This window comes from Peromyscus maniculatus, chromosome 8 (genome assembly GCF_049852395.1).
Source record: "Peromyscus maniculatus bairdii isolate BWxNUB_F1_BW_parent chromosome 8, HU_Pman_BW_mat_3.1, whole genome shotgun sequence".
NCBI classification, from domain to species: Eukaryota; Metazoa; Chordata; class Mammalia; order Rodentia; family Cricetidae; genus Peromyscus; species Peromyscus maniculatus.
In genome coordinates, this window is record NC_134859.1 from 27,140,095 (window position 1) to 27,163,852 (window position 23,758).

Consider the following 23,758-nt stretch of genomic DNA (forward strand, 5'->3'; position numbering starts at 1 on the left):
CATTAATTAATGTCACTTTAGAATGTGTGATGTTTTCCACTAGGGCTGAAGGGAGCTAGAGGAAGACAGCAATAGCACAGGGCACCACCATGTCTGTGAGGAGAGAGAAGCTAAAATCAGAAACCAGAGGTAAATGCCTAGATGATTAATAAGAGAGGAGGAAGACATAAATCTGAGTATTTAAAAAACTACTTTAAAAAATAAGGTTCTATTACTAACCTAACACCCTTCTGTGGATTTCCATCTCACTAATAATGAAGTCTAGCTTTTTCCTGGCTCCCTGCATTAATATCCTAGGGCTATCATAGTATCCTTTGGCTACTGGGCATTAAACAAGGCATCAGGAAAGCCCCATCCTCTCTGGAGGCTCAGGAGGAGAGGCATCTTAGCTACTGGGTGCTAGACAAGGCATCAGGAAAGCCCCATCCTTCTGGAGGCTCAGGAGGAGAGGCATCTTAGCTACTGGGTGCTAGACAAGGCATCAGGAAAGCCCCATCCTTCTGGAGGCTCAGGAGGAGAGGCACCTTAGCTACTGGGTGCTAGACAAGGCATCAGGAAAGCCCCCATCCTCTTTGGAGGCTCAGGAGGAGAGGCATCTTAGCTACTGAGTGCTAGACAAGGCATCAGGAAAGTCCCATCCTTCTGGAGGCTCAGGAGGAGAGGCATCTTAGCTACTGGGTGCTAGACAAGGCATCAGGAAAGCCCCATCCTTCTGGAGGCTCAGGAGGAGAGGCACCTTAGCTACTGGGTGCTAGACAAGGCATCAGGAAAGCCCCCATCCTCTTTGGAGGCTCAGGAGGAGAGGCATCTTAGCTACTGGGTGCTAGACAAGGCATCAGGAAAGCCCCCATCCTCTTTGGAGGCTCAGGAGGAGAGACATCTTAACTACTGGGTGCTAGACAAGGCATCAGGAAAGCCCCATCCTTCTGAAGGCTCAGGAGGAGAGGCACCTTAGCCTCCCTTGGCATTCCTCACCATGTGCTATTGTAACTCCAATCCCTGCCTCTGTCTGCATATAGGTTTCCTCCCTGTGTCCCTGTTTTCTCTTCTGATATGCACACCGTTCTTTATTTAGAGTCTTCTATAGTCTACCATAGTCCAGTGTGACTTCATCTTATATTACATCTGCAAAGGATCTATTTCAAAATAAGCCACGTTCACAGGTTCTGAATGGGTCTTCCCTTTCAACCACCCAGCCTCAGCAACTGAGCCTTAGCCATTATAGTCTCCCTTCAGAGAACTTCATTCTTTTCTGCTTTGGTTCTTTGGAACTTCAAGTCCTTTCTTTTAAGACGTGGGCCCCCTTCCTCCTCACTGCAGCCCTTGGTCTGAGTGGTTTCTAGCTCCCTCCATGGGTCAATTTAAATGTTGTCACTTAGAAGGGACCTCCCTGAATCCATCACACCAAGCCTCTGGCTCCTGTTATCTTCCTCCTGGCCTTCACATCAGTTCCTCTTCTGGTATTTAACAATTTAAATTTCTCTTCTGGTATTTAACAATTTAAATTTAACAGTGTAACATCTATCAATGTTTTTCCCCTTTCGGGAAAACCGTGTGTGGATGTGTGTGTATTTTCTTGGCTTCCTCACTAAAATAGAAGCTGACCCCAAACAGGAGTTCTACTTGTGTGATCCTTCCTAATTGATATAGCCATTGCTATATAATGTCCTGTCACATAGTATTACAAAGTAAGTAGTTGTGCAATAACCACTGAGTATGTCTTCTGTGGTAGGCCAAGCGCTATGTACATGGGGAGACATGGACTATACGAAATAAAAGTCATTGGCCCCAAAGGGAGGGGGCAAGATCAGAGGGGGATACAAATAACTCTGAGATAACGTGTGTTAAGGTCAAGCACAGAGGGACTGAAAAGTGCCGCAGAAACTACTCAGAGCAAACAATTTATCCAAGCAGGCAGTCTCAAGGGAGTAGAGAGACACAGGTGGGAATAAATCTGGAAAGTTGCCTTCAGAGCAAAAGGAGTGGGTATTCATGTAAAAAGTGAGAGCAATCCATTGTGCAAGCGACCACGGGTAGCCTCCAGGGCATTGGGCACATCTGTGGGCTGGCTGCAGCGGAGCCATGTGGAGTGGATGTCTAGGCCCAGCTGCTGCAGCAGGCAAGGCACTCAGGGGGAAGACTCAGCATATGTTGTCTGTCCCAGTGGGGGTCCCTGGCTATGGGTCCTGTAAAGGTGATAGATGAGTTCTGACATCGACGGGCAACCTACGGAGAGTTTTTACAGCCAACCTTTCAATATTCCACTCCAAGGCAATTAGTGCCTCCCACCCTCCACTTCCAACCCTACGAAGATTTTTTGTTTAAACTCTGGTAAATTAATTTGTGAAACAAATTACACTCTGAGCCTTTTGCTCCAACAGTCAGGTGGCTTAGAAGAGCAGCCATTTTCTCCTCTTTCTGGACTCCCATATGGTCTCAAGGTGCAGGTGGATGGTACCAGGTAAAACATTCACCCTCAAAATTCTGGCTTTCCATGAGAATCTACAATAGGCAACATGGCAAAATGGGCAGTAATTACTTATAGTGTAACAACTATATATTGTGAAATTTCTTCATCATCTGCTGGTTCTGAGCAGATATCCTGCCAGAGAAAGGGGTCCTTTAGGAAGGCAGTTACTGCTAGCTACTATTGCTGTTACTATATTAATAATGTTTTCTTATTATTGGTAGAAGTAGAAAATTCTATGGCACCCAAGACAAGACTGAACTTCCTGAAACTCTTGATGCTACATTAACTAAAGGGACTTAGAAAGTGGTAGAGGTCACATATGTGTGCATGCACACACACACACACACACACACACACACACACACACATTTAATCAGCTAATTAATTAAAGACTGGAGAGGGCAAGGAATGAGGTTGCATAGAAGTAGGCAAGGAGGAAGAGAAAGAAGTACCAACTATATGAGGAGTACGTGTACATGTGAACTCTCAATTTAATAAGGCCTTGTCATTGGATATGCATAATATTGCCCTCCACATCTATTCCTGCTCTACATTAATTTCTTCCTCACATTATGTAGGCCCAGTGAGGTCAGGAGATGTGATGGCATTAGAAAGTGACCACAAGGTGAGCCCTAGGCTTATAAGGCTGCAGCTCTAGGAGATGACTACTATATTGCTTTCTTATGGTTCCTATAGCAAACGCCACACACCTGGTAGCTGAAATTAGCAGAAATGAATTCCTTCACAGTTCTGCTCGCTGAAAATCCCAGGTCACACAAAGCTATGCTTGGTTAGGGACACAAGGCAGAAGCCACTATCCACCTCTTCCAGCCTTTGGCTTGAGGCTTCATCACTACAATCTCTGCTTCCAAGGTCAAATTGACTACTGTATTCAAATCTCCCTCTGCTTCTCTCTCATAAGGACTTATTATTAGATTTAAGAACTTCCTGGATAATCCATGATAATTTCTTTATTCTTAGATCCTTAAGTTAATTACATCTTCATAGACTCCCTCCGCCCCGCCCATTTTTTTCAAATGGGATCATGTTCCCAGATTGTAGGAACAGGGATGTGAACTTACCTTTTAGTACTTAAACTCTTAACTCTGAGTATCCTGGGGCCAGGAGACACTGGGTGATTTGTCAAAGGTCTTAGTGCTAACACATAGAGGAGCTAGATGCCAGCATTTCAGAAACAGATGGGAAATGATTTACCCAACATTCTAAATTGCATTATGGTAGAACCTGAGTCAATGTTTTTGTTCACAGAAGTATTCAGTGGTTGTACACAAATACACAGGTAATCTGTGAATATCCTATAGTGAGTGTTTGGACAATTTTCTCAGGAAAGGAAACTGAGGAGAATGTTTTACTATTGAGATATTTGCAAGCTAGGCAGATATCTGCAAATTACAGCTATAGCTCAGTGATATAGCACATGCCTAGTATGTATGAAGCCCTAGGTTTAATTGTTAGTACTGTCAAAGAAAAAGAGCTATCTTCAGATTCAACACAATAAATACTACTTGGATAAGATTGATATCCTTTGTTAAAAATAAATATATAGAAAGAAGAATAAAGGCCTAAAGAGAGTAGGGAAACATGTCAGGATTGAAATGGGAGTGGATTGCTGAACTAAGCATGCACCTCATTGTTTACAATCAGTATGAAGCTTTCACACATTTAATCATTCAGCAGCTATTGAGGTCATTGTGGGAAGAGGTCTGCTCAGTGCCAGGAAGACAATACATTTACAAGATGAATGCCTTCCTTATGTCTTGATCATAATGTAATATGAGCAAATAGACAGCTACAAGACAACAAGAGTGAAATTTTGACCTTCGGAGATTCCTGTGAGTAGAAGTGAGGAGTCTGCAGCATGGTCCAGAGCAGGTCATAGAGATCAAGACTTGAGCAATGACTATGAATATGGCAATGAGGAGGAAAGACGAGACAGCATTCATAACTGGATCCTACAAGGCTTAGCTGATGTACTAGATACTGGGCATGAGCAGAAAAGCTGAACCAGGAACAATCGGTGGGTGGTTGTGCAATTTACAAAGATCATGGAGAATAAGGAAGGAATAGAATGTTAGTGAAAACAAGTAGAAACGAATTATGAATACGTTTTACAGAGCCATGTCAAGTTAGAGATGCCTGAGACCTCCAACTAGCATCGAGTATTCAAGGGAAGATCTAAGCTACAAGTGTGATTCTAAAATCATCAGTCTGCAGGTGGTATTTAAAACTATGAAGATGGATGTGACCTCTCAAAGAATGATAAAGCATTCTTGCAGGAAATAGGTTGACATCTCACTGTGTCCTGATTTCAGCCTGAGTTCTGATCAATTTTGGACTCTACCCTTTTCTATCTCACAGATAAATTCTCCTCTGCTCATCTAAGCCCTCTGGACCCTCAAAGTCACATGAATAAAACATTGTGATACCTACAAATGACTTTGCATACAGAAATCAGAAAATGTCCAAGGACAACCAATGTGGAAAGTACTTGAACATGACTTCTACTACAAATCCATCACAAGCAGAGAGTTTGAGCAGCCACTCTGGGTTCTAATGAGTATGACCCTCATTTCCACTGCAAAATATTGTGTGGGTTCATGTACCAAGTGATGGACTGTCCTTGGTGAGAATGAAGTTCACTGATGTTTTCTCTGGTGAGCAAGCTCATATTTACTGCTCAGCTGTTTTCCTGCTTCCTTCATAGAGAAAACCTGAGAGAAGTCTTTCCCTGACTCTAGATCAAGTCACACCAGCAAAGATGTAGCAGCAGGTATGAAACATGATCAAACTATGGTTATTTAAAGAAAATCAATTCACCTGAAATCTCCCCCGACAAAACTTGGTGAATCTAGGTAGGCTGAGAGATTTTCAGGGTAGCCTTTGCCCTTTTGGACTTGCATTCCTGGCTCCTGATATGGTGGCTGCCCTCATAGTGCAGTTGAAGTGGCTAGAGAATGAGATTAGCCTCTATCACATCCCCCACTGTTCTCCCTACTCACTTTACACCCTACTGCACAGCCTTCTTTCCAGCACTCAAACACATGGAAGCCTCAGCCTTTGTATTTGCATGTTTCTCTGCCTGAAGCATTGTGTTAAGTTTATCTAAGTTGGCTCATTTATTTCACTCTGCAAGAGAATAAGAAATAATCCTAATATCTACTTTAAATGATACCACTGGTTCTGAGATTCAGAGGTCAGAGAAATACATCTCCCCACAGAAGCCTTCATACCACTGAATTGGGTGGTCCTGTTCCCTTCTGTCCCTTCTTTGTTATTCCTGTGACCAGTATCACTTCCTCAGACTAGTTGTTCATATGTGTGTTTTAGCATTGCCATCTCATACCACTGAGGCAGAAGCTTTGAGGGCAAAGCCCACGTCTGTCACATTCTCCTATATCCATAGTATTGACAGAGTTTCTAAAAAATAGAAGCTACTCAATAAAATTGGCTCCATGGATAAAGACAGCACATTTGCTTTCAACTATACATGAGCTGTCATGCATAAGTCCACACCCTGACTTCCCTATGCCCTCCCCACAAACTCATATGGTGTGATGCTTATTGTTTTCTGAATATTACTCAGGCAGCTACTTTTGAAGTTAGAAATCAAAACTAGGCTAGCCTGGTGATTAAGTCCTTTTTCTTTACTACCACTCTGCACTGAAATACTTTGAAAACACAGGTTAAAAACTATACAAAAAAATGTTGAGCATCTTCACCCAGCTGGTGATGTACTCAACACTGTGCCATTCATTTATATAAGGAGTAATACCAAGCATGTTTTCTGCTCAGCTCACCAAACTGGGTGATGAAGACTTCTAGACCAAAGAGCTCAAAAGTAATGTTCAGGTCAACGAATAAGCAACACTTGCTATGTGCCAGTGAGCACTGTAGCATCTGACTAGCTTGTTCTTTCTCCCCATCAAATTATCACAATTACCAATCCCTCAGTGTCTGCCTCTCCAGCTCCCCACTACTTCTCCATGACTCTGCCTCTCAGGTGAAAAAGCTGTCTCTCCACATGTGGGGAAAGACATAGCCACAACTGATCTCAAGATAACTTCATCTCTGCCCAATGTGACAGATCAGAGAAGAGCTTGGGTCTCCTATTTCCTAGATTCTAAATCCCAGAAATGACCTCATCTGGCTTATATTTAGGTCATGTGGCTTTACTTGTTCCAATCACTGAAGCGAGAGGACTGCAATATTCAGAAGAGCCAGAGCTGGACTGTCTTCCTTCTTCCAGGGTACCAGCTCCATCAGAATCATATGATGGAGTCAGCAGGACAACTATTGTCCAGAGAAGATGCACAGATAGCCACCATCTGGAAATGTGACTCACCAGCTGCCCACTAGATCGTTATGAACATGAACACTGCCTGTCTTATTCATTGTTCTATCCCTAGTAGCAAGAACCATTCTTTATCTGTGGGGGTCTATGAAATGGCACAAAGGAATAATATGTCATTACCCAAAGCAAAGACATGATTGCAGTATAACATTCCTCATAACAGATAGCTAAATAACTGCTGTTTCACCACTCTGCTCTGGGGGACTGAGGATCTACAGAGTGGCAATATAAAAATGAAGAGGAATACTCAAATACCACAGCCACAACTTCCCAAGCTTCTTAGATGAAATGCTATTAGATTGTGAAAGGGCTTTGGAAAGTATTAAACAGCATACCAATACAAAGCATTTTATTGTTAATAGTCACCCAGGAAATGAATGCTCAGCAGAATTGCCTAAATAGATTCCTAAGAAGGAAGGACGAGGGAAAAAATGGAACTTTGTAGAATGTTTCACACGGCAAAAATACATAGGCAGCAGCAGACAATTTTCTAACACGATGGATTGAAGAAGAATGAATCAGTGAGGATCAGAGCAAAACATTGTTTAAGAAATCTGAACATACTCCTAATTACAAATATTTTGAAGAGTGGCTTCCACAGTAGTAATAAAACTCTAGGACCAAACCTGTTTGTTAGCTAAGATCAAGAATCTGAGCCTACGGCTCCAGCATATGCCCCAGGGGCCAGTAGGGCTTAACACCTGTAATTCCAGTTAAGTGACATAAGTCTCATCATTTTTTGCTAGGTGTCACTCTCCTGGCAAAATGACAATTAGGGTTGAAAGATTTATTTCTTTCCACTAAAGACCAGTTAATCTTTCGAATGAGGCAAGACACAGGTAAACTGTCCTGGAGACCAAGTATAGCCACTTAGAAGGATGGGCGTCATCAAAGATGAGAGGAGGGCAGAGGAGGAAACCAATAGCTCTAATAGGTCATCTCAAGTCACAAGATGGAGAGTTGGCCCCACTATTCATAACCTGTGACTTGTAATCCTATGACCAAAGTGGGCACTGTGTTCTTTCCCAGCAAATACATGAGAGTAGGGGAAGAGGTTGAGCAAGCAGCTATGTTCTCGTGAAGATGACCTTGGAACTTGGATCACCATTATTTCTACTCACATTCTGTTGGCCAGGAGAATAGTTACAAGGTCTTAAAAAAAAAAAAGCAGGAGGATTAACAATGAAATCTCTAGTTGGACACTGATGGTGAAGGAGAAAATGATTTCTACAAGGAAATAAGTATGGTTACTAGGACTCATAATAATGATTTCTTCTGTGACATGCTCTCTTAGTTAGTAGCAAGTTCAGAGACATTGTGAGACATAAGAAAATCACCTGCATTTCAAAATGTGACAAACAGACACACACGCACACACACACAGAGGCAGAGAGGGGAGGAAAGGAGTCAGGGAGAGAGAGAGAGGGAAAGAGATCCCCCTATAAAACATGGCAACAAGGAGTAAGTATAAGACAAATGTTGAGGAAGTTTAGAGAATGGAGAGATTATTTCCTTCTGAGAATTTAGGCTAAGTTATTGGAGGAAGTAAAAACTGAAATGGGTCCTTAAGATCGAATAGCACTAAGGAAGACTGGAAGGTGGAGTTAAAGAAAGGCACAGGGACCAGGGACACAGAAACCCTGGGCTAATGTAGAGTGAATAATTTACATTTCAGTCAGGATAGTTTCCTAGCCGTGGCCCTTTGAGGCATCCAGTATCTCCATATAAATGATATAAATGACCATATGAATGCTAATACTATTACTTTCCCCAAATCCATCCTTTCCCACATCCTTAGGGATGAAAATCCTATCACTATTCAGACATGTTTGGGGAGTATGATTTAAAGCTTTGATGCATAAATACATTGGTATTTAAAATCAGTGATTGGCATATCTGTCACTTTATGAATTTATTGTGTTTGAGATAAAAACATTCAAAGGGCTCTCTTTTAGCTATTCGGAAGTATACACTACACTATTTTCTCATGTTAACCACAGCCACCATAGTAGAAGTATACACTATATCCTCATGTTACCCACAGCCACCATAGTAGAAGTACACACTATATCCTCATGTTACCCATAGTCCCCACACTAGAAGTATACACTATATCCTCATGTTACCCACAGTCCCCACACTAGAAGTACAGGAGATCTCACTGGAGTTTATTCCTCCATCTTATTACTTTGGATCTGTTGAGTGCCTGTCCCTTCTTTCCTTTCTCATTCTCCTCTGATAACACTCGGATAATCACTGTTCTACTCTATTTCTATGAGATCTGTCCATAAGATTCCTATATGAGAAGGAAGCGATGCAGTTTTTGTCGTTTTATGTTTGGTTTTTATCAACTTAACTATCAACTTAACACAATGTCTTTTGGGTTCAGTCAATTTTTTTTTTTTTTTTTTTTGGTTTTTGGTTTTTCGAGACAGGGTTTCTCTGTGTAGCTTTGCGCCTTTCTTGGATCTCGCTCTGTAGACCAGGCTGGCCTCGAACTCACAGAGATCCACCTGCCTCTGCCTCCCGAGTGCTGGGATTAAAGGCGTGCGCCACCACCGCCCGGCTTCAGTCATTTTTTTTTTTTTTTTTTTTTTTTTTTTAGTCTCATGATTTCATTTAAATGGCTGAATAGGATTCCATCACATATATGACACATTTTTTTCTGTGTCTATTCATCTATTGTTAGGCATTTATGTAAAATCTCAGTCTTGACTACTGCGAATAGTCCTACAATAAACATGACAATGTACATGTTTCTTTGTATTGATTTCTTTCTCTTTGAATATATAATCAGTACTGGGACTGATGGGTAATTGAGTAGTTCTATTTTTAATTTTTGAAGACCCTTCTCAACTTTTACCCCCAATGATCTGTATTAAGTAAAATTTCATCATTTTACATAATGGTTTGCTTTTTTCTGTATATTCATTGATACTTGATTCCTTTTGTCTTTTTTTTAATAGCCATTCTAATTGGAGTGAGGGAGTAACTCAGTGAAGTTTAATTTGCAGAACCTTAAAGACTCCTGATGCTGAGTATTTTTTCATTTACCTATGGCATTTTGCATGCCTTCTTTTGAGAGGTATCTAATAAGAGCTCTATCCATTTTCAATCAAGTTCTTTTATATTGCATTAAGTTTCATGTAAATTCTATATATGGACTTCTTGCCAGCTATATAGTATGCAAATATATCCTCCCATATTTGAAGGCTGTCTTTTTACTCTGTTGTGTAAAAAGTCCTTCATTTTGATATAATCTTATTTGCCTATGTGTACATATTTCTCTGTACAGAGAAATTGGTACAAAGAGTATATACACATCTTTGCTTCAGTTTGTAATCTCATCTAAAGAATCTTTGTCCAGGCAAGTGTCATGATTCATTATCCTTATGTTTTCTTCCAAGTCTGTCATCATTTGGTATCTTACATTTGAGATTTAATCCACTTGAACTTTAAATATGTGAAAGGAAGGGGTTCAGTCTCTGAGAATCCTGATTTGCAGTTACCTAACTATGCTTTCTGCAAGCTGCATGTGATCATATGACCAAGTTTTGGCAAATGAGACATAAGTACAAGTATTACATAGAGCAACCAGGGCATACTCTTTAAATGTCAGGGGTTCTTAGCTCTTTCATCTTGCTGCCCAGAATTTGTGTGATGGTTTGACCTCTGGTGATCTTTCAGGGTCAGAAGAATGCAAATTAAGCAACCAGCTTTGCTGTGATTCTATAGAATCAGAATAATGGAAAACACTGGGATATCTTCCTCATTCAGGTTGCTGGCTGAATCTAGTTTCTTGCTGTGGGAAGACGGAGATAACCCTTTCCTTGCTAGCTCTTAGCTGAGACCCAGCTGTGCCTTTTAGAAATTGCCCATATTATTTGGCTCATGCATCCTTATTTACAGATACAAAATACAAGAAGCAGTTTTCTCTTGATTCTCACATATCTTCCAGATGTAAGAATTCTGATCTATTGTGATTTTAAGGCTAACACAATGTGAAGGCTTGGTTTCCATCTATGTATACATAATGCACCAATTCTAAAAGGCCACATAGAGAATGTTTCAGGGCCAGCCAGCTTTCAGGCCAAAATTTATACATAACATGGTGATTTTCTCTGGCACATATAGAATGGCATCCAAGGTTAAGACTGGGATCACTACCTCTTCCCAAAGGAGTGACTTGGACTGGGAGTGAGCTATAAAGTGTCAAGTTCCTTGTTTATTCTTCCTGGATGGATCTGAGGATAGGATTGGGGGGTTGATGTATTATATTCCAGAACATTCTCTCTTTAAACTTCAGAGAAAAGGAAAGAAAGGAAAGAGATAACAGTTGTCCCTTAATGAAAATAAGGAGACAAGGTACCACCGGAATTATCTGAGAGAAGGTAGGAAAGACTACCTAATGGGCATGCCTCTCCTTGAGGGGTCAACTTGAAGGCCTACTCTGGCTTGCTCTCTGTTCTTTCTTCCTGTGCCCTAGGGAAGAGAGCCATTCCATCTAAGTTTCAGCAAGACAAGCACCTTGTCTGTGCTGCTATCTCTAGTGGCCACAGTACTGTTTTTCACTGAGTACACCACAGATAAACATTTAGACAAATATATGAGAAGATGGAATGATTGGTGGAAATAAACTCAAGCACTTCTCCCTCTCTCCCTCTTTCTCTCTTTCTCTCCTCCCCTCTCTCTCTGTATATCTCCCTCTCTACCTCTCCCCCCCCTCTCCCTCTTACACACACACACACACACACACACACACACCATGAACATGTCCAAGCATATGCAAGGTCACACATAACTTAGAGGTCAGAGCCAATGTTAATGCCTTCTTTTCAATGAAGCTAACTCTGTAGCAATTGTCAAGAGTGGTCTCTTTATTTCAGAATTTTTCAATGATGATTAAGTCTGTTTTGTGTTTCTCAAATACCAGTGCCTCACATAGGACTTGGAAAAGCAAACTGGGGATATTTTGGAGGGAGGAGAGGGATGGATGGATGAATAGATGGATGGATGGATAGATGGATGGATGGAAAATTAACTGTGTTCCTTGGCAGCTCTTCAGGGATTTATTATCCTGATACCCCCAACTGATCTGGTGTCTTACCTGCAGTGGGAGCTCACTAAATGTTAGCTGGATGAGGATAAAGGAGACAGAAGATCAGAGAGATAATCAAGAGTCCTCTCCACCTGGAACCATTCTCCTTTCAGGGCATCCTATTGAATAGTGTTATTGAGCAGAGAGGCAGGGAGTTGACAGCCACTCTCTGGACTCTCTCCCAGGGCCTTTTTAAAACAGGGAAGTTAATTATGGAACCAGATTAACAGTTTCTTTTTTGATACAGTCAAAGTAAAACCAGCAGGATGCAATTTAGCTCGTCCCCACTTTCCAAATAGCAGCAAATTTTCATACAAAACAAAGAGACACTTGAATTGCAAATTACTTAGAGAATCAGCTACCAACCCCAACGGAAGAATATTTCTGCTGCTTTCAAAGCCAGTCTGTTGCCTTTTCAGGTTTAACTGTGTGGAAGGACCTTCACAAAGCCCTGCACACTTTGTTATTTTTCAGCTTTCCAGTGGGAAGGAGGAGCGATTCCTTAAGGTTTAGTAGAATGCTTCAAGTCATCTCTGACACTTAGCATCATCCTCTACTCATGAAAGGAGGGTCATGCATCTCATTCAAGGGCATCAAGAGAAAGTGCTCACCAGGCAAGACAAAGACATTAGTGACTATAACAAATGTTGAGACAATGAGTATGTACTCTGGGAGGTGGTGAAGAAGGGGAGAAGCCACATACCCTATCATTGTTATACAGAAATTTGGAAAAACACTGTTAAATTGAAAAAAAAGAAAAGAAAAGTCCTGGGAAGTTTGTATTCTGGATTATTAATTGATACATTCCCTTTAGTTATTGTATGTAATCAACAAAAGAAAAATAGGACCCAATAACTGGATATAATCAATGGGTCAGCAGCTCATAATTGTGATCTAGCACCACATTCTTATCTGACAGACATAGGAATTAAAGTCAAGAGAAGGGAATAATTTAGAAAAGATTACAGAGTGACCGATGTCTCATGTATTGCCTGGTAGATGGTACCACACAGCTTTCATCTGCTTTCTGTCCCCTGAAGGAAATAGCAAATTTTCATTTTCATAAATGTACTTATAAACACATTTTTTTTCTAATCAAATAAATAGTGTATGCATTTGGGGGGGGCAGGTAAACAATAGGCCAAGGATAAGGACAAAATAAGAAAGCCACACAGAGCTTTTTATAGAGGGACTGAGATGGGAAGCTGGCGATACCCAAGCTGCTTTCAGATACAGCCACTGTGGGGCAAGGTGGACTTCAGTTGAGTTAGCCCCAAGTAGGTGGTAGAAAAGTTGGGATAGAGGTTGACCATCACTGTACTTACAGTTAGCACTGGCAGGTGGCAGAAGTGAGCACCACTTGGAGGATATAGCAAAAAAAATCAACCTTGCTCTGCTTAGAGATAACAGACACCACTCACACTTACCTTGGGTCACCATGTGGGGAAAAAAAGACTATCGACAACCCTTTTGAGCTTTTTTATATGAAACCTGAAATCTTCTAGTGTAAAACTTTTCAATGTTTAAACATAGACCAATTTCCAAAAATGTGAGCCAAAAGAACTCCATCAAGATTCAGGAGCTATGGACAGTTTCTTTGTGACCCTTACTTAGTGACTCCCAGTGAAGCCTTGGGAAGGTCAGAGTACTGTGTGTGGTTAGTCCAGTCACAAGTCAGCAGAGAGGCCTGGTAAAGAGATGACCAGATCAGAAAGACAAGATGAAGGAAACAAAGACAGGTTGTAGGCTTAGGTCAGCACTCTTGTGGGGAGAGACAACTAGAATCAACTACCCCTAGCCAGATACTTCCAGGAGAAGATATACTTGCATCTAAAGCCTATACTGTGTGTGTGTGTGTGTGTGTGTGTGTGTGTGTGTGTGTGTGTGTGTGTGTGTGTGCATGCACAAGCACGGAGACATATGTATAAGTGTGTGTTTGTGAGCATGTGTGCATACATCTGTGTGTATTCATGTGTGTATATATGCATGTGTGTGTGCAATCTTTACCTTGTTAGAATGATGTAGATAGCTCCCTCAGTAATGCTTTGCAAGACCACTCCATTTCCTCCAAAGCAGAAAGTTTTTACTGTTTTTAGTAGAAATAGAATTACAACACTTCTTTATTTATTTTCCTACCTTCAGTCCCTCCCAGATATCCTTCTTGAACCCCTCCATGGCCCCTACTCTCAAATTGATAACCTCTTTTTCTTTGATCATTATTTTATGTGTGTGTATGTGTGTATATATGTATGTGCATAAATATTTATTAGTAGATTCTACTGAGTCTTTTGTTATATGTGTATATATGGCCTCAAGACTGACCACTGTTGTGGAATATTACTTTAACTGTGTAAAGGTGTGTTACATTTGTTTAATTATGCAAAGATGTGTTGCTGTTTTACCTTGCCTGCCTAAGGCACCTGATTGGTCTAATAAAAGCTGAATGGCAAATACCTAGGCAGTAGAGGGATGGGGGAGGCTAGTGGGCAGAGAGAATAAGGAGGAGGATGTAGTTGGAAGTTTTCCTGTGTCCTGCCCAGTCCCACAGCCGCTCAGACCCAATTAAACACACAGAGACTTATATTAATTATAAACTGTATGGTTTATGGCAGGCCTCTTGCTAGCTATCTCTTATATCTTAAATTAACCCATCTCTATTAATCTATGTTTTGCCACATGTTCCATGGCTTTACAGGTCTGTTGGCATGTTGCTTCTCCTTCAGTGGTGGCTGGCATCTCTCTACCTCTCATTTCTCTTCCTATCTGTTTGGACTTCCCACCTGCCTCTAAGCTGCCTTGCCATAGGCCAAATGGCTTTATTTATCAGCCAATCAGAGCAACACCTATTCACAGCATACAGAAAGATATCCACAGTGCTTCCCCTTTCATTTTTTTCATAACCAGGGAAAAATCATAATTTTAACTATCTAGTCTTCAACTACATCAAAGACTCCAGAAGGATATAATATTACCTATGTAAATAAGAAGTGCATTGTAAGCAACTTCCAAAAATCTAGAATGACAGAGACAGCTGGCTGCCAGGACAGTCATCCAAAGTTCCTCTGCCATTTTGGGGCATCCATCTTCAGCCTCTAGGCCTAGAGTTTTTAGTTGTTTCTCCATGTGTCCTATAGAATATTTGGCAGTCTCCTCTGCAAAGCAGGAAACTAAAGGACCATTTTGCCTTGTTTTGGCAAATTCAGTGGTCATTTTCCTATGGGTCCTATATGTCTAGTTTATACAACATATTATCAGCAGTCCATGCAAGAGCAGTTTCTTATCCAAAAGGCTATTTTTGCCAAGAAGATGATAAACTCCATATAGAGTATCTTTGATGCCCATCTTTCTCTTTGAAGTAAATCAGTGCTGCCAGGAGCAGACATATCAAACTGTCCAGAAAGTCTAGGTTTTTAAAACATTTTAAATGCCATATTCTGTAGGTCTTTGAAGTGTTTGAAGATTACCTACCTAATTGAATTATATTTATGTATACCTAGAAAACTTAACTAACATGACTATAAGTTTGACTATCATAGAAGACTAATTATTAATCTGTATTTCTTAATTATCCATTACAATTTAAATGAGTTACATAAACATAATACCTTAAACAAAAGTAGAAATATATATACAGTATAACAAAACTAACTTTAAATTTGTAATTAACTAAAATCTACAGCAGTGTAAAACATTTCAAATAAGTTGTTGCTCTTTAAAAGTAAATTCAATAATCTACCCTTTTATCCTATCATATCTATATCCTACATTTCTATATCATATCCCCCTTTCTTCTTTTAGAAAGAGATTGACTATGACCAATAACAATTTGCAACCAACAATATAAACAAAGACAAATATCCATAATCCATTTTTGGGAATGTAAGATGAATCTGAAAAGGTCTTATTAATAAAAACAAACCCAGAGCCAGATATTGGAGTGGAAGCTGGAAGATCAGAGAGACAGACAGGACAAGCCACAGCTAACCTCACCTCAACAACTCCTCATCAGATCCTGTTTCCATGAACCTTCAGACTGAAAGCTTCTGAGTCCTCACCCAAATGGATCTCAACTGAACTGCTGCTAAAAACCTAAAAGCTTAAGAAGTCTCTAGTTTGTGGTCCTCATGCCTTATATTCCTTTCTGCTTCCTGCCATCACTTCCTGGAGTTAAAGGTGTGTTTCTTTCCCAAGCAAGACATGAGCTCTGAAGTTTGGAGATTAAAGGTGTTTGTCACCATGCCTGGCTGTTTCCAGTGTGACCTTGGACGCACAGAGATTCAGATGGATCTCTGCCTCCAGAATGCTAGGGTTAAAGGCATGTGCTACTGCTGCCTAACCTCTTTGTTTAATAGAGTGGCTGTTCAGTTCTCTGACCCCCAGATAAGTTTATTGGGGTGCACAATATATCAACCACTAGAGGAGTAATCTAGGCTCAAGAGAGAAGAACAAGAGAAAAGAATAAGGGAGAAAGAGAGAGAGAGATTCCCAGGGCCAGCCAGGCAGCTGCCAAAACAGACAGACATGGAGTAGGACATACAGAATGAAAGAAAGATGGAAAGCCCTGAGGCAAAATGTAGATGAAGAGAAACACATTGTTATAAGAGCTAGTGAGACAAGCATAAGATAAGGCTGAGTATTCATAATTAAGAATAAGTCTCTGCATCATGATTTGGAAACTGGTTGGTGGCCCAAAAGAAAGCCTGCTACAGACCGTGTGTGTGTGTGTGTGTGTGTGTGTGTGTGTGTGTGTGTGTGTGTAAATATTTATAAATAAATTCTGCTGAGTCTGTTTTCTTATATGTGTTTCTATGATTTCAAGGTTGAACACTTGGCACTGGATAACTATCCACTGTGCTCATGCTGGAGAAAGGCTAATTCCTCTCCTTCCAACAGTCATTAGTTTCCTGTAGTTCTTTGTCTACAGATAAGACCCCATGAAATTCTCCCCCTTACATGTTAGCATGCCCATTGATATTGTTATTGTTCTCATCTTTTTTATGCAGTCATTTCTAAGAGAAACAGCAGACCTCCTGGTATTTTGGCTCTTGCAATCTACTGCCTCTTTCATGATGTTCCCTGAGTCATAGATGCAGGAGCTGTGATGTAGATGTATCCATTGGGGCTGGGCTCCATACCCTCTGTTGAGCTCTGCATTGTGTCAAGTTTCTATCATGGTCTCCATTTACTGTAAAGAAAGGCTCCTTTGATGAGGGGTAGTACCTACAATTATCTATGGGTATAAGGGTAAGATTTGGAATGCAGTAAGGAATTGGGCTAGTCTAGGAAAGTGGTGGTAGTGGATTCTTTTGTAAGGTCCATGACCCCACTAGCCCTGGAAAATCTGGCTAGGTTTCCGGTACCAGGTTTGCTTTCTTTCCATTAATAATAAAGCAGAAATGTTTAAGATCAATAAAGACACTGATTAGTGTATCAGCTGTCTTCATTTTACTGCAATCAGTGAATAAGTATAAAGGACAAAACCAAGTTGATTAAGCAAAGCAAAAGCCAACACTATCAAACTAGCCTGGCTTAGCAACAAAGGGGGGTATGTATTGTTTACTCCTAAAAGTGTCAATCATTTTAATCATGGCTGAGTCAAGAGGCTATATCAGAGCTAGGTACCTTTCACTCAAAACTGCAATATACAAAGACACAGACAGAAAGACACACACACACACACACACACACACACACACACACACACACACACACATAGCTGCCATAAATGCATCTTCTCCACATCTAGCTCCGTAGAAAGCGATCTTCTCTTTCACTCCACATCTTCAACCATGTTTGTTTTACTTTCATTAACTTGAATCACATCTGATCTTCTTTCTGAACTGGTCTATGGGGCAAAATTGAAATGCACCAAGTGGTTGGACCAAGATGTGTCCCATGGAGTGAGGAGGCATTTAGATTGACATCCAAGAGAACATGGAACGTCATTTGTATTCTGCATGTTGGCAGATAAAACAGTAGACCTGATTCCCTGGTCGGAGCAAACCGTTACCATTGAAACAGCTTCCTGGGAAAATGTCCAGCTTGCTTGTGAAGTTTATTTGGAGCTGGAGTCAGCCAGCTGGAATGGAAAGGGCAAAATACTTAATTACTGCCTGATGCCAAAATGAGATTGCACATTTTATATTTATTCCCCCTCCTGTGTCTTTCAGCCTCACAGTGGCAGGAAGATCATGAGTGACTGCAGAGACTTGTTCCAGTGAAAGCTAAAGTGGGAATAGTAAGTTGTTTTTCTTCTTCTTGGTTGATCATACAATATGGACTCCCCTTGATGCCCAGAGGAGCTTCACTAAACTGCAACTGTTTCCTTCGGTGCACTTAAGCAAGTGTCAGTAACTTCATTAGTCAAGCAGATGCCAAGTATATGGCTCTAGTTTCTCTGCAATGTTTACATATGCATGAACATAAACATGTGTACACACACTGAGCAATTTAGGAACTATCAAGGTATATATCATTAAAATGTGTTCTTGTGGCCAGGTGGTGGTGGCGCACACCTTTAATCCCAGCACTCAGGGGGGCAGACCCAGGTGGATCTCTGTGAGTTCAAGGCCAGCCTGGTCTACAGAGCGAGATCCCGGACAGGCACCAAAACTACACAGAGAAACCCTGTCTTAAAAACAAAAATGTGTTCTTGTCTGTAAACAACAGAAAATATAGGCTCAACATGGCTTAAGTAATATTTTTAAGTTATTGACTTGTATAGAGCAAGTCCATAGAGAGCGGAGACAACTAACAATGCCACCAAGACCTGATTCTGATTTCAGATGTCTTTCTTTTCATGCACTTTTGTAGAAAATCCCCAGGAAACTTCTACACATGTTCATTTGCCTGAATGTGTCATGTGCTCCTGTGACAGAGCATGTGAGACCACCCAGCATACTTTAAACCAGTCATTAGTGTTCCTAGGTCTAGAGATGATAACTCTGAAATACCAGAGTCTTCTGGAGCAAAGTAAACAAAGTGAATATCTTTTTAGAAAGAAGACAAGAAGGTGGATGTTCATTTTACAGGCCATTGGTAGTGTCTATGGGACAATAAGGCTATGCAAATTTCATCAGCCATTCCTCTAAGATCAAACTGATGAAAATATCCATTTATAAGACCTCCACCTTGGCTAACCTCCCCTCAAGTCACAGGTGAAGTTAAGAAATGAACAGAAATACTTTGACTCTGGATATAAAACCCGTCATTATCATTATACCATAGGCAGACTATTTCTTCAATTTGCATAATTATAAACTCCCCCTCAAAGAGTAAACATTGCTGCCAACTTAAAAAAAAAAAACAACTACAAAGCAGCATTAAATATGCATTGCTAATTTGACTTTCTAATTTGTCTGGGATCTTCACAAAGACATGCACAGCTCCAGAGATCCTGGATGCTTAATAAAACATTCCACCTGTCGAAAAAGAAGACACGGAGAAAGAAAGCTAAATATCAGGGGTGGGGTGGGAGTTGGGCATTAGCTAAAGAATTTTGGCTGGTGTCTACCTGTAGGAGTTGATTCTATTAATGTAACTCTCAAATTTGTTCTTCTGCACACTGACTCCCCTCATCAAACATAGGTGATTGCTTTGTGTAGCCAAAGAAAACATTTCCTTAATATGTTTCCATTTAGTTTTAGATATCAGATATGTGCTGGACATGTATTTGGGCAATTATAGGAAGTAGTTTATTGGTGAAATTATTAAGGCCACTCCACATAGTTAAAAGGAAGATTTATTTAGTGGGTAACTTACAAATTAAGGGATAGGTAGGTTGCGGGGTCTGGGGAAAGTGTATCACAGTCCAGCGGTGTTCTCTAGAGCTCTGCTAGGTCCACCTCCACCGTTCAGGGTCCCAGAACAGAGAGCGCTCACCCATCCAGATATCAGGTCTCCAGGCACCTCCCCTGGCCCCGCCTCATAGGCATGACAGTTGCCAGAGTCTCAATGGGGGTTGGAACTTCCAGATCCAAGCTGGAATGGCTACCCACTACAGTAGTTGGGTTCATGCACAAAGACTATGTTGCCTTTCAAATCGCATTTACTGATTTATCCCAAATATCCATGACAACCACTGGACTGGTCCTCGAAGACCCCAACTATAGCATAAATGTATTACCTGGGCAAGTTGAAATGTTTATCTGTTACTATATTCTTTGGCTTGTTTACCAGGGATGATGGTGATAACCAGGACATGGGATATAGATATTTATACACATAAAAGTGATCCTGAAGTTTTATATGTGTATTTACTTAATAACTGCCTTTTAAGTTTAACTGTACATCAGACACCTTCCCATTGTATGTATGTCTCATGTATACACATCATTTTTACTGTGAATTAGCACTGTATCTCAGGCATTAATGGCAATCAATTTCTTTATTCAATCCCTTGTTTAAAAATACTTGTCATTTGAAGTTACATTTTAAATGACCTCAAAACATTCTCACATATGCAAGGCTTTCTCCACACATACAGTTATCCCTTTGGTGATGTCTCGTGGTCTGTGAGTGGTCCTCTGACTGTGTCAAGCGAAGAGTCATTAAAAGCTAGATTCATGACACTGTCCATGGGCTATCAGAACAGAGCCCTTCTAGATATGCCTGTCAGGCCAGGGGATCCTATCAGAGAAAGGAAAGGTAAGAAGAAAGGCGGGGGAGGAGGAGACAAACCATGCCAATAACACTAAAGAGACTGCTCTTACAGCAAGCAATCAGCATAGTCATTCATGTGTTTATTTAAATACTGTCAGTTCACGGTCTAGACTATAAACCTGCTGCAAACTGGAGCAAGCTCTATGCTACTGGTTACTCACCAAGATGAAGCAAGTGCCCACTATGTTTACATTAGTGTGTGCATGCTCCTGGGGAACAAAAGATGAATCAATTATATAAACTTCATGAGAAATTAAGGAAACATTGGTCAAAAAGATAAATTTCATTGAGGTATGAAGAATAAGTTCAAGAGCTCTATTGTATAACATGGTGACATCAACCTGCCACCCAGAACTTTTGCTGGTCAGTCTTAACCATGACCTCTTAAAATGAATACTACTGTTACAAGCGAGTAAACAAGCACAGGGCATAGAGTCTCTTATTCAAGGGAGCATAACTGAGATAGGCAGCACTGGCATTCAGACAAAGGTCTGTCTGACTTTAAAACAGAATAACATAGTTTCAAAAACCACTAAGAGTAGGTTTCAAGTGTTAACTTCACCAAAAGACTACAAATGCATGAGGAAATATATGTGCTAATATGTTAGCTCTATTGAACTCTTCTACAGTTTATACACATTTGAGAATAATGTATTACTATATATATATATATACATACATATACATATGTATACACACACAAATGCTCCTTTCGATTGTTAATTAATAAAATAAACTTAATTGGAAGTGATTCTGAGCCTCTATCTAGACTTACCAGGAAAACGGTTTTGGTTTTGGTTTTGGTTTTTCGAGACAGAGTTTCTCTGTCTAGCTTTGCACCTTTCCTGGAACCCAGGCTGGCCTTGAACTCACAGAGATCTGCCTGGCTCTGCCTCCCAAGTCCTGGGATTAAAGGCGTGCACCACTACTGCCCAGCAAAAACTGTTTTGATTGGTAATAGTCACTATATATATATATGAGATATATAAATATAATAATATATGCCATATGTTTGTTTTCTATTTATTTTTATTAGATGTATGAATTTCTATACATGTGTGTGCCTGTGCTTATGTGCTGTGGCACATATGCAGGAAGATCAGAGGACACTATAGAAGTTGGTTCTCTTCTTCGAGCATGTGGGTCCCAATTTAAGTCATTGGGCTTTACCCATGGACCATCTTGCTGGCTTCATGTCATACTGAGGTACATAGTACATTAGTTAGCTATTAGTATTTAGCAAAGTACTCAACATAGAGTTACTTTAAAGGATAAAGTGTATAATCTCACAGTTGACCTTAGGTTGACAATCGCTGTCCAGCTTTTCTGAATTTCATGATTCAGGCCATAAGCACAGTATGAGCCAATAACTTGACTTAAGGTGGATCCTCTCCCAAGCACATGCTCATGGTTATCATGTTACTGGCCACATTGAGGTCCTAGGGGTCCTTATGCACTATGGGTCTCAGTTCCTCTCTGGCTACAATCTGAATACTGCCCCATCAATGTGAGATGGAAGAACTGTAATCCAGCATGCCAGCAGCAGGGAGATCAGCCTTTTGTGACATCTTGTCTCTTTTTCCTAATGGATTCATTAGTCATCACTATGTCCATTCTAGAGGAAAGGATGACATGATGGCATGATTTAATAGTAGGTAGGCATCTTTGGGAGCTATTTGATAAGCTGACTGCCACCCAGGTTGGTCTTCACCATTCTCTCTTAAGGCAGTGGCTCTCAACCTTCCTAACACTGCAACCTTTTAATACAATTCCTCATTTCGTGGTGACCCCAAACCATAAAATTATTTTGTTGCTACTCCATAACTGTAATTTTGCCACTGTTATGAATTGTAATATCAACATCTGATATGCAATCCAAGGGGTTGTAACCCACAGGTTGAGAACCACTGCCTGAAACATTATTACTATAAGTAAAGAAGCAAACATGGAAGGAAAAACCACTTATTCAGCTTATTCAACAAGTCACAACTAAGACAGGCAGTTCTGGGATTTAGACAAAGACCCATATGACATCCAAACAGATACTGTTGCCACTAGCCTGCTTTTGCCTCTCTGAAGATCACTTTGTAGAATAATTTTAAGCTATTTTGGCTGGGTGTGTAGCTCTTCAGCAAAGCCTTTTCAGAATCCATCCTTTCTACGTGTGAGCAGCACATAGTACCTTTATAAGGTACATCTTGTTCTGTCGCTAGATATGAGGCACGTGACTCCCTGGCGACAAAGAGATGAGCTAGATGGAGAAAGCTGCTTTCAGCCAGTGGCTTATACTTAGGAGGGGAAACAGACAACCAGCCTCCTCTTCACCCTGTGATCAACGCCAGGAGGAATGGGACATGAAGTAAGGTGTAGACAGCTCTTTCCTCTCACCTGTGCCTCTTAGCTCTGGAAGGCATAGCCCTTCTCCCACACTGCACCAGTGAGCTTCACTCTGGAAAAAACAAACAACAGTTTCTTACAGGTCTAGAGGCTGAAGTCTAAGATCAGAGTGCCAACATGATTAGGCTCTGGTGAGGGGCTCTCATAATTTGCAAGTATGTGACAGTCAGTTTCTCTTTTTGACCAGCACAGCTGAAAGAGAGAATTATCTGGAGTTTCCTCCATCCCATTGCACAGTTTTCCTTCTGTTTTCATGGCATCTGTACATTCATAATTTTAAGTGTCTATATGATCACGAACCTACAAATTTTAGATTTTTCCATCTGATTTTGCCATCCTGGAACTGGCTTAATTTACTTAACATTTTGATTTCCAGTTGCAATCCATTATCTAACAAAGGACAGAACTTCATCCTCTCTTATAATAGAAAAAAATCCCATTGTGAAGTACAAAAACATGCTGCCTCAGATTGAAAACTGCATAAATGTTCAGGTACTAACTCCAAGAGAGACTTTCTATTTTCTAACAAGCTGTTCATTGCTTTCAATGCTTTCAAATTATTATTGCTTTCAATTATTTCTGTGTATATACTAAGTAGGACATTCAAATGCATGATAAAAATATGTTTAATACATAATCACTGTTTAATAAAAAATCAAGCTTTCCAGCTGTCTCAAAACTATCCACTCCCCCCCAAAAACAGTTATCTCTATGTGTGTTGACCTTTCAGTGAAATATTACACCCATATGAATGCATGTG

General features: G+C 40.5%; 1 protein-coding gene across 2 annotated transcripts in view; it reads left to right on the plus strand.

Annotated features, from left to right (window-relative positions):
* The window catches only part of Atp10b (ATPase phospholipid transporting 10B (putative)), a 303,657-nt gene that overhangs the window by 106,897 nt on the left and 173,002 nt on the right, over positions 1-23,758 (plus strand). For both annotated transcript variants that reach the window (XM_076578189.1, XM_006971615.4), the window contains exon 2: positions 18,111-18,178. The gene's annotated coding sequence lies outside the window, so the exon portion shown is untranslated. The remainder of the gene's footprint in view (positions 1-18,110; positions 18,179-23,758) is intronic.